This window comes from Myotis yumanensis, unplaced genomic scaffold, assembly GCF_028538775.1.
Source record: "Myotis yumanensis isolate MYYU_CA2020_CCGP unplaced genomic scaffold, mMyoYum1.0.hap1 SCAF_18, whole genome shotgun sequence".
NCBI lineage: Eukaryota > Metazoa > Chordata > Mammalia > Chiroptera > Vespertilionidae > Myotis > Myotis yumanensis.
In genome coordinates this window covers 19,443,205-19,455,436 of record NW_027223769.1, presented here as the reverse complement: position 1 = coordinate 19,455,436, position 12,232 = coordinate 19,443,205, and the positions used below count along the sequence as shown (strand labels likewise).

Genomic DNA, 12,232 nt, shown 5'->3' with positions numbered 1-12,232 from the left:
ATCCCCTGTGGGGGTGTGTGCAGGAGGCAACTGATCAATGTTTGTCTCTCACATCGATGTTCTGTCTCTAAAAACCAATAAAAACTTATCCTCAGGTGAGAATTTAAAAAAGAACAGTTAAAACAACCATGTGCCATGCTCCAGAAAGCGGTGAGGCTGCCGTCCAGGGAGCTGGCCCTCTGTGGACACCGGGGCCTGCCCCCAGCTCTCCCCTCCCACAGCCACCCCAGACAGAGGTCTCCACAGGCCACGGCTGCTGCACACTGTGCTGCTCAAAGGGAGAGTTTTCTGGGGCCCAGTCCGTCCCATTCTGACGTTCATGCTTCCCCCTTCCCTCCTGCAATGGAGCCAGCCCGCAGAGCCCGGGCTTCTCTCCTTGCCTGCCTGTTGTCCTGAAGGTCTCTGGTAGGCACTGAAGCTGCCTATTCACTCTTGTCCAGGGTTCTGGCTCCTCTAACCCTGTCCGTGACCCTCAGTGGGCTCTGGGGAAGGAATAAGGCACCAGCGGGCCCTGGGGAGTGCGGAGGAATTCAGGGGTCAGGCCCCGCAGCACTGCAGTGGTCAGTTAGGCCCGCTGGAACACCAGGGCTTGTGTGGGCTAAACAGACACCCCCTCTCCCGACAAAGGCTGCCCGACCCTGCCAGCAAGGAGCATGCTAACAAACCCCTGCACCCCAAGGTCTCGGACCAGTGGGTTCTCAGCCGGTGTGAGGTCCAAGTTTAGACTGCTAACTGCTGGAGCCACCTGGCAGTGGAAGTAGAGAGCAGGTGGAGACCCAGTGTCCAAGCTGCCCCTTTCCCCCCACTTCTGGGAGGACCTCAGAGTCCACCACATCCAAGGTGAAAGGAAAGACATGCTCGCGGATGTCATGTTGGGAGGTTAAAAGTTCTCCCTGTGCCGTGAGCTCACAAGCACCGCCTCTCCCCCAGGAGGAGTGCCCACTGCAGGCACTTCTCCAGTCCAGCTCACCAGTGGCTTTCAGGGGCATTTGGAATGAAAGCCAAGTCCTTACCAGGCCTCTGGCTCCAACCTCCTCTTCCTTGATCAACTCAAGTCTCTTTGGCCTCCTTTCTGCTCCTAATGTGCCAGGGCCTTTGCACATGCTGTTCTATGCTTGGAAAACGTGTCTCCCACACTATCCTCCCCACCCACCACCTCGCAGGATACATTCCTTCTGTCATTCAGGTTTTATAAACTCATAACTTGACAGAGGCCTCGTGAAGTCACCCCTCCCCCCCTTACTTGCTTTGTAGTCCCAATCACAATAGGGAATTCTATGATGTATTTGTCTGTTTGATCAGTGACTACTTCCCCTTCACTAGAAGGCAGGCTCCATGACAGTGGAGCTTGTCTATCGTGTCCACACGCATCTCCCCAGTGCCGAGAACAGTGCAGGGCATATAGTAGGTGCTCAGTAAATCACTAGGATGAATGAAATGATGAAAGAAGGAGGCTTTTTCTTTTTAATAGTTGTCATCAACTAAAAGCCTGCTTGTGAAAACATCCCTAGAGAAGGCGGTTGCTGTGTTGGAGTCTTGGGATGGTGATGTGGGGGACCCTGGCAGCACAGGTGGAGCATGTCTGGGGGACCGGATCACACTCATGTGGTGCAGCCCCGGGGCCTCCCACTCACTGTGTCACAGGGCACCTCAGGCTCCGGTGAGAGAAGGTGGACTGGAGCCAGGGCAGGGACAGGACAAGGGGCAGAGGGAACAGCCTGGAGAAAGCATGAATACCACTGGGAGTCAGGCTACTAGGGCTGCGTTCTGGAAACAATATAACGGCAGGTGTGAAGGCCACGCCACCTTGAAAAGGCTGCACGTGTGGGTCAGGCTACCCGCCCTTGTTGGAAGAACGACTCCTCATTTTCTGCATGTTTTCATCTTTACTGGGGAGAAGGACTGTGGAGGGCGTGTACTTTCTAAATGACTTTTTTCCAATAGAATTATTCATTTCTAACTTTTCAAGAAAGGTGACAGAGGTCCGAAAGATGCCAAGATAATAACAGGGAGGGGTCAGGCATCCTGCCCCCACCCCCACCCTTCAAGAGGCACCGCCCATAAACACCAAGGTCTGGCCCAGAGCCTCCAATAGGACCACAGAGGCCCAGGCAGACTGCGGGGCCATCAGGGGGGATGTGGCCCAGGCCTCCCAGCCAGGCCTCAACATAGTGGGTGGGGAGGTGAGACTGAAGGCATCATCACCTGGCCTAAAACTGCCCTGTGGGACCGTGGACACGAGACAAATAAACAGCCAATACTGGCTGAGAAGGGCTGCTACAGAAATGGCCCCAGGTGCCCATGGAGGAGAGGTTTCATTTTAATGGGGATGGGGGAGCAGGCGTCAGGGATGATGTTACCATGGACTTGAAACAAAAATATAATGTGGGTGGGGGCACATGTGAGAAGGCTGGTCCTGACAGAAAAACCTTAACAAGTAAAAGTAGGGAAGTATTCCACCACCTGTGCATTGTGGGACCTAATGACACGGGGAATTGCGGGCATTATGACCACAGTGCATTGTGGAACCTACTGGCATGGTGAATTGTGGTGCTCTGAGCACAGTGCATCGTGGGAACTCTGCGGAGACCTTGAGATTAGAAAGAAGGTAGGAATATGTTTACTTATTACAATTAGATTTTTCCTTCCTCCTTTCCCTTATTTGTTTTTTCTTTGTAGCTGTTGTCATCAACTAAAAGCCTGCATATACTTGACTCATTTATCTTATTTATTTAATTGTTCTACCACTAGAATAAAAACTGTAGGAGGGCAGGGGTTTTACCATTTTTAGACTATATTCCCAACACTGCTTGGGACATAGTAGGTGCTGGATCAAGAGCTTGTAAAGAAATAAATGCTGATGGCCTTCCTGGCCAGCCTTGTCCAGGGAAGGGACCTGATGGCCTTAGATGCCATGCAAACAAATGGTCTTCATTTCATTAGTTATTTTTAAAAACTCACACTGGTGTAATGCTCAACTGACATCCATGGATGATGTTGCTTGGAGTAAAGCCAAGTTAAAAAAAAAAAAAAAGTGAGCTCTTTTACAGAAAAGTAATCGTATAACAGAGAATAAGGCCCAGATGGGAAACAGCACACCCATCGCTGACATGACCAGACTGGCCTCTGGAAAAATGACTCAGGAGCAGTCAGGTGTGCCGGGACAATGCTAACAGGCACAAAGGCGGTTCAAATGCTCCGGGAGAGAGGACAGAGGATGGGACTAAGGGCCTGGGGTGGGTGGGCCCTGAGCAGCTGAGGAAGCTGGGAGGGGACGGGGGGAGGCACCATGACTCCCACCTGTCTTACCTTAAGGCTTAGGGAGAGTAGGGGCTCAGTGAATATTTAGTGAGGGGATAAATGAGTAGATAAATGAATAACTGTGAGTCTCTTCATTCATAGAATCTTCAGGGGCTTCTCATGCCCTCATAGAGGGGACAATTAGAAGGGGGCAGGGGCACCACAGAGGGCTGGCTGGTGGGCCGCAGGAGCCCACTTGGGGCCAGCCCTCGGGGGCTCTGCAGAGTGGCAGACTCACAAGATGAGAAGGCCCCTCAGCAGATGGGGAAGTGGTGAGGGCAGGCCTATTGGTCACCCTTGGCCCAAGGTCGGAGGGGGCGGGACTAATGCAGCCTCTTTCCTGGCAGGAAAGAGGGTCAGTGAGGATTCTGCTCCTCCTTAAGTTGTTCATATGGATGTGTCAGGAGCCCTTCCGAATTGGCTGCAGGAAACACCCTGCACAAATGTGAGACTCAGCATTTCTCTTCCCTCACCCCCCCCCCCCCCCCCCCGCACCCCCGCAACTGCCAGGAGGGGTGAGGACAGCACAGCTGACACATCTTTAGAAGGAAACCAGTCCCCTTCCTCTCCCGCTGCCTCCACCTCACAGTCACACACAGGGCAGATGGGCAGTACAAGGGGATTAACATCTGTGGAGTTCCTCCTATGAACCACATACTTAGCATGAGTTTTACAAATGTTATTTGATATCTTTGTCACGACAACCAGCAGGATGGGTGATTTTTTGCATCTGAGGTTTGGAGAGTTGAGCTTCGTAGCTAAGGCCCTACAACCAATAAATATCAGAGCTGGAATTTGGAATAGGGCTCGTCCACATTTTAAAACTCATGTTCTCTTTAATACTCACAGCCTATGCTCTGTCCAAAATAGTCCTCTGGGCTCTGTGCCCAAAGCAAGAGAAAATGTAGACCAAGGACATGAGACTTGGGATGGAAATATGCTGGGACATTTTGGTGGCTAAATGTTCTAGACCCGGGGAAAAAGCCTTAAAACCAAATCTGTTAGATCAAGGGCCTCAGGCCGATATCTCCTCTGTTCATTCAAACCAGAAGGAAGAGTGCTCCAGGCGGAGGATACAGGCCTGGAGACGTGAGAGTGGAAATTCGTTCATTGCTGCTGGGACAGAGCGTGCACACGAGAGTGTGGTAGGAGGCAGAGCCAGAGGATGGGCGGGGTTGCTGGACCCTTGCTATCATACTCTTTCTGCCTAGTAGAATCTGCTGCGAATCAGGCAGCTGTCCCAGGTGCCCTGGGGAAGGATTCAGTGGCTACACTATCCTGAGCTCCCCCGATGGCAATGAGATATCTCAGCCTGAGACTATCTGAATGGGTGGCATTCTCCCAAATATTGGAGAGCTGGCATACTTTCTCTATAAGTTGGTAGGTAGATGGCATCGAAGAGAAGAGAAGAAATAACTGTGGCAGTTTCTGAAGAACTTAGACATGGTATCTTGCTCTCTCATCATGTATGTTTCAAGCAGTAATGAGTAGAGAAATTGGATTCACATTTATGCTGCAGCTCGTGTCAAAGCAAAGGAGTGGGAATTCAAAAGCGGCCACCTCATCCTTAGGCTGTGTGATGGTGTGATTTATATTAAGAGATACATACTTGGTCGTTGCCCTCTTTTCTGGAACAGAGCTCCCAAACCCTTGGATATTTGTTTCATCCTGGATGGGCAAGCCGAGAGATCAGCTTCTCATGTGGCAGAGATCGCTCCAAGCCCCCGGCAGGCAAACCAAACACCCTGCCACGTCTGTGGGTGAGGAGTCAGAGGGGAGACTCACCTGGTCCTCATCCTGAGAGGCAGAGGGCAAGAGGCTCAGAGCGGGTGCCGGATGGAGAGGTGAGGGACTGGGCTGCGAGATCAGGATGTCTGCAATAATATGAGTGTTTTCCTCAGTTCTTTACCAGGAGGGCTCTGAATGGGAGGATCTTTGAGTAGGAAGAGATCCTAAGAAGCGTTTACTAGTAATTCCTCATGCCCACTTGACAGAAAAGAAACTGGAGGTTTAAGAAGTGAGATCACATGGTAATAAACGGCAGAGCTGAGACTTGAAGCCAGGTGTTCTGACTCCCAATCCAGACAGAGAAGAAAGAAAACATCTGGGCTTGAAGCACTCCGGGGATTTGGCCAGCTAGCTGCCTGCCCTGAAAGCTACCATCGCCTCACACACTGCGCCAAACATCTGCCTCTGTCGTTTTAGTGAATCCATCTCATCACCAAGCATTTTCATCGATGTCCATTTTACTGGTGAGGTTAAATAGGTGTTGCTTAAAAGTGAAGGAAGAAAAAGCAGCACCTGCTGGTCTCACCGAAAATAACTGGGAGAAATCAAGCTACACAAGAGCCATTACAACAGGGAGCCTGCCCAGGCGATGCATCTATTTCAGACAAGGACGCCAATCCAGAGAAGTGAGTCCCTGGTGCACTGCCGGCCTCGGGGGGAAACCAGGTTCCCATTCACCAGCTGTGCGTTCAGATTGCTGTGGGTTGGAGTTCTTCCTCGGCCGCGGACTAGCAGTATAACCATGAGCAAGTCCTTCACCCTTTTGAGCCTCTGTTTCTCTATCAGAAAACGGGAATAATAATGGGGACCTCTTAAGAGTGTGAGAATTAAAGGAGATAAAAGACCTAGGCTGTGGCTCCTGGTAGAAGGTATCTGATATTTCCTAGTTTTCATTCGTCCTGCCTTTTCTTGCCCAAGTCTTTGTGGGAAACAATTTTAATTTATTTTAACCCCGTCTTTACCCATGCTGGGCACAGAATGCTAGTTGAGCCTGCTTACCGTCCCAAGACATCTTTGTGTTTGCCTTAGGAACTGAACACAGAGTTCAACACAGAATGGAAAATGCATCAGCCCAGGGGCTTTTGAGCCAAGGAGGCACCCATAATGGTGCCCATGCACTTCTGTTCCTGGTATCTGCGGGCCCTGGAGGGGCCCCTGCCCACAGTGGCTCAACCATGGTTCAGCCTCCAGTCTCCAGGTTTGATGGGCTCCCATGGCCATACATTGTACACATCTTCCCCCACCCCAGCAAATGGGGCACAGGTGGGGTGCTGTGGGGACCTGAATCACAGCTCCCATCCCAAATGAGTCAACCCCCTGTTTGGTCTCCAGGCTATTTTTTTAAAAAATAATTTAAGAACTAGTTGTGATTAATGACATCCTGATGTTACTCGTGCAGAAACAAGGTCATGGTGAAGATATAGCCGTTTTGAAACCCCGGTGAACTTCAGGGGCCAGAACAGAGCAATAATCACTTTGGTTTTGGCTCATCTTCCTTCTCTGTGGCCTGTGACTTCAAGGCAGGGGGCTGTCCCTGCCTCTCAGACTTCCTCTCATGCAAATCACCCCGGTGGGGGTGGAGTGATGGCAAAATGAGAAAAGGGAGCAGAGGGAAGTAGTGAACTCTGACCTCCTCAGACCTACTTTCTATTTCAGAGGCAAGTCTCTAAGAGGCAGGTTCCCCCTGAGCCCCATCACCATCCCCACCTCACCAAAGACCCGCTGGCTTCCAGAAAAACCCCAAATCTGGAAGCAGGGGCTTGGAGGCAAACCTGGTCCACCATTTCTCAAGACACAGGTGCAGTGGTTCCATTCAGGGAAAGATCACAGCTCTGAGGGGTGTATGGCTTTTCCCACAACCCAGTCCTTTTGTCATCCTGTACATCTGCAGAAGTACAAGCCTCAGAGCTCCTTCTTCTCAGATGGATGGGTCTGAGGAGGGCAAGGACCTAATGAGCGGTGGGGCACAGAGATTGGGGGTCATGAAGCAATTGGGACAGGAAGCCTTTAAATAGCAAGTCTCCCTCTAAAGCACCCCAGAAAGCACCCCAGAAAGAAGCACCCCAGTGTAGGGGTGCTGACCTGAGTGCCACAAGCAGCTTTTCTCTCTGCTGGCTTGAGTGAGTGGGGGGACATGTGTAATACATTTCTTGAGAGTCCCCCACACCACAGCAGACCTCATAGCTAAAGTGGCTAAGGGCAGAGAGGAGGACAAGCAGACCCAGGCTGGGAGTCCTGGCTCTGTTCTGAGTGTATGAGACCTCGAGGCACTCAACCCCAGGCTCAGGGCCTCAGTTTCCCCACCTGACAGCAAGAAGGCTGGAATACACCTTCTTTCCAGTCCTCTGTTCTATAGGCAAGCCACCAAGGAGAGGTTTGTCCTAGTCCCATCCTTGCCTTAGGCAACACTGGCTTGCTTCCAGTAAAAGCTCAAATTTAGATGCTGTGGCTTTCCAGCTCAACCATTTCTGATGAGATAAATGCACTGGTGACCGTGGAGAAGAGAAGAAAGACAATATTCCCACTGGCCCTGGCTGGTGTGGACTGATGGTCAAGGGAGGACACCTCTATTCCTGCTGCCATTCGCTGAGTGACTCCACACAGCGAGGCTGCTGCCCACTCTGATTTGGGAGGAGAACAGATACTACACTTGATCTTAGCCAAAAGGCCGAGAAGCGATGATTTGGGAGGAGAAGATGTAGTCAAGGCTTTAAGTGTGAGCCAGGTCAGAGACCTAGGCTCCTGCTTCCCCATTTACAAAAGAAGGACTGCTGACCTGAAATTGCCTAGAGCCTCCCTGGTCAACACTGGCTAGTCTCTTAATGTATGCAAATCCCATAATAGGAACAGTGCCCAGGGACCTCTGCCAAGCCACCTAAAACTTTTGGGATGGAATTCCTTAAGCTGCCAAATAAAGAGGTTAGTTGACTTACCCACTCTCCGAAGTTCCCCTGACCTCTATCATTAGGTGCATATGAGTAAACAGTCAAAGACACAGGCTCTGGCAATTAAATATTAAAAAATATATATAAGCCCTCGATTGTTTATTTCCTCTCTCATACACAGGTCTGATGATCTGGATCTGGATCCATTGCTGATACGGATGGAGGACTATCAGTAAGCATCGCTGAGGCTAAGGATCTCTAAAACATAAAATGGGACAAGGCACGGCGTCTCTCTGGGTTAGGAGTTGGGACATCAACCCAGCTTCCTTGCTCCTTAGCCAACGGGACTAAATGGTTGCTTTCACATATGCTGTAGATGGGGGAATAAGGAGGTGGGTGGGAAACCCAGAGAAACAAAGGCTGTCCAGCAGCAGGGAAGTGTGATGAGGAGGGAGCTGCTCTCGAGAGCTGTGGGATAAAGAGGGAAGGCCCACCCCACTTTCCCTCTGCTTTCCCCACAGGCTCAGAGCGCAAAAGGGGGGTCCTCAGAGGATATGGGACCCTGTTCTCACCTCCAAATTCTCCAGATAAGTTCCCGCAGAGAAACAAGGATGGCTTGTTTTCCTGTTCTCCCAGAGAACAAGCACCTGTGAGCCAATGTTGGGGGGGGGGGGGGCGGGGGGAGCAGAGGATGGGGGTAAAAGAAAACCTTTGCAGAGTGAGCACCAGGTAGGGGCCCAGCCAGGGTGTCTCTGATGAAAACGTTCAGCTTGATGTGGCATCTCTGGGTTCCTCTGAACATGCTCAGGGACAGGCGCTGAGCAGCGCTGTGTTTGAAGGTATTTCTCTATAGCAAACACCACGAGGGGAAGAGAAAACCCAAACCACTTCAAGTGGATTTCAATTTTGAAAGTCGCCACATGAAAAGTGCAGAAACCTAAGCCCCCTTTAGTCCGGGCCCAAGAGTAACAGACTCGAGAAGGGGAGTGCCGCCTGGCTTCCCAGACGCCCTCTCCCCGGAGGCCCCCTGTGTGCGTCGCCAGTGCCAAATGCCTCAGCCAGGGGCACAAGGACCTTTCATCTCTGCACACAGATACGCTAAGAGCTAGACCACAGCATCAACCCATGCGGATGCCCTAAGTAGGACAGCTTTCATTCGTGACCCAGGGGCCCTATCCATCTGAACCTCTGGGGTTTGGGGTAGACCTGGGAAGGGTTTGGACCTTCAGGAGGACCTCAAAGCACACCAGGAGCAATACACTGAGTTAAAGACATATCATTCATTCATTCATTCATTCATTCATCTGCATCTATTCATTCTTCTCTCTCAACCATGTTCCTTTAACAGTACAACCACCCACAATCCTCTAAAGAGAGAAGTCTCGACTATTTTTTCACCATCGCCCTGTGTCTTCTTTGCCTGCTCTCCTCCACCCAGACTCAGTTTCTTCTCTCTATGTTCAGAATTCTCATTTGTGTCCCTGGTCCTTTGGTCTTGGTGTTCCTTTGCCAGGTCCTGATAATTGACTTTTGTTGACTGACCCTCTGCCAAAGCCTGATCAGAGGCCCTAAACTTAGGTGAGGTTATTTTGTTCCTCTCCTTCTTCCGCATTTCACATAATCCAAAATGTTTCAAAGTACTAAAGCATCAAACACAAAAGGAAGAAGTATGTTGAAATCAAAATAGCATCTCTCTGGAGTTACTGATAGTGCAAAGCTGCAAAATTTCATCATTGTTGGAATTCTCTTCTTGTTATGTTTTCTGGTGTCATCATTTTATTGAGACATGTTTAGTGGGACCTTCAGGTAAGCCAGCACCCTCTTCATTCCCCACTCCCAACCCCTGGAGAACCTCCTGGCCCTGACCCTGGCTGGGCATAATGTAACCCACTGGCTTCTGCAGAACTCTGAGCATCTATCCAAGCTCTGGGCTCAGATAGTGCTGGGAAAGGAAATAGCAAAACCTCAGAAAGGGCATGTAGACTGGGCATTAGCCTTTTCATTGCAGCCACTCTCCATTTTACTCTGATGTATTAGATGTCTATGGCTGCTGAAATAAATTACCATGAACTTGTGGCTTAATGCAACACAGATCTACTATCTTAAAGTTCCAGAAGTCAGAAGTCCAAAATGGATGTCCCTGGACTAAAATCAAGGTGTCAGCTGGGCTGTGTTTCTTCTGGAGGCCCCAGCGGAGAATCTGGTTCTTTGCCTTTTCTAGCTTCTGAGGCTGCGTGCATCCCTTGGCTTGTGGCCCCTTCCTCCATCTTGGAAGCCAGCCCTGGCGGGTTGAATTCTTCTTACAATGTTACTCTGACTTCCTTCTCTGCCTCCCTCTTGCACTACAAGTGACTATCGTGATTACATTGGGCCCATCCAAATAACCCCTTTATTTTGAGATCAATAATTAGCCATCTCAGTTTCATCTGAAACTTTAATACTCCCTTGCTATGTAACATAGCATATTCACAGGTTCTGGGGATTAGGACATGGGCATCTTTGGGGCATCATTATTCTCTCTACCATACCTGGATGTCTATAGGATCTGGATGGTTCCAGGTTCTTCCTCTGTTATGGTCTCAATGTTTGTGTCCCCTCAAAATTTATATGTGGACATCCTAATCCCCATGTGATGGCATAAGGAGGTGGGGCCTTTGGGAGGTGATTAGGTCATGTAGGTAGAGTCCTCATGGATGGGATTGTGCCCTTATGAAAGAGACCCCAGATTGCTCTATAGCCCCTTCCACCAAGAGAAGACTTAGCAAGAAGACAGCTGTCTATGAACCAGGAAGTGGGCTCTCACCAGATACTATATCTACCAGCTGCTTGATCTTGAACTTCCCAGTCTCCAGAACTATGAGAAATCATGTCTGTTGTTTAAGCTCCCCAGACTGTGATGTTTTTGGTATAGCAGCCTGAATGGATTAAGACATCATCATCTCTGCTTTTTTATTTTTAGGTAAGTTCCCCCCTCTCTCACCATTGGCTCTCTTTCATTGACAAGAAACAATAAGGCTATGGCTTCATTTGTGGTTCACAGGTATTCGGGAGCCCTGTAATCACTTGGCCACTGGTTGTCCTGCAGAGATTCAGATTCAGCAAGTCTAAGAGAGGCCCAGAAATCTGTATTTTAATAAGCTTTCCAGGGGTTTCAAATGCAAATGGTCTAAGAGCTACATCCTGGGAGGCATTGATCTCTGGGGAGCCATTGATAGCCGAGAGATTTCAGGATCACAGTCTACCTCCAAGTCAGAAGCCTAGTTGTCCAGGACTGGGACAATAGCCCTGCTATAGGCTGGCAGTCACTATAATCTGTAGTCACTGTAAACCACAGTCCAGCCTCACCTGGATCAGTTCTGGATCCCAGAGAAAAAGAACTCAGGGCATTGCCCTTGAGCTGTAAGATCTTTCTTTGTGCCATCAGTGCTCCTACTTCTGCCCGATCAAGGGAGTCAGAGGCCATACTCTTCTAAGGCTCAATGGAAAAGGCTAAGGCCATGGGTCATCTTCATATTTGAGGAACTTCGTTTTGAGTGAAAACATTTTGGACCGTCCAAAATTGTACAGAGGAAAGGAACCTAAATTCAAGTCCAGGAGATGAGTAGCTATATGACTTTGGGGATGCCGCTTAAACCTCTGAGCTGCAAAATTACGCCTACTACAACCAATAGCAACTCTAACTGAGAGTATGTATGCAAAGTAGAGGCCTGCTTCTGTACAGATAAAAACATAATAGTAATAGTTACTTATTGAGAACTCACATGACTGTTGCTCGGCCAAGCTCTTTTTGTTCCTTGGATACTCATAACTCTAAAATGAGAGTGATATAGTAGTACTGACTTCATAAAGATGAGTAAACTGAGACATACAGTGACTTGCCTGGATTCACAGATCTAATGAGATCTGAACTCAGAGACTGAGCCCAGAGGATGCACTCATAAGCAGATTGGCTTGGACAATTCAGATTTTGAATTTTCACTGTCAATTGTGGCTTCGGTTTCTACTTTTTTACTTGGAAAAATATGGTCATTGAACTGACAGAATTTACAGCGGCATGATTTTTTTGGTGAGAGAAGAGAGTAAGAGGGGAGGTACGGTGAAGACTGTCTTCTGTCCAAAAATTGAAACATACCTTACTAGAAACCTTGAGCTGATTGACAAATACATTTGAAATGGGCCACAGACTCCTTTTTGGAATTTTTGTGCCAGCAAATTCTATCTGAGCAGTGTACATTAAGGGACTTTTTATACAGCAGGTC

The 12,232-nt window shown here is 49.3% G+C and overlaps 1 long non-coding RNA gene and 1 pseudogene across 1 annotated transcript in view; both read right to left on the bottom strand.

The window, feature by feature from the left end:
* Positions 1 to 12,232, bottom strand: part of LOC138996985 (uncharacterized) — a 354,380-nt gene that overhangs the window by 47,252 nt on the left and 294,896 nt on the right. The gene's annotated exons all lie outside the window — the stretch shown is intronic.
* LOC138997473 (U2 spliceosomal RNA) lies at positions 7,634 to 7,768 on the bottom strand (annotated as a pseudogene).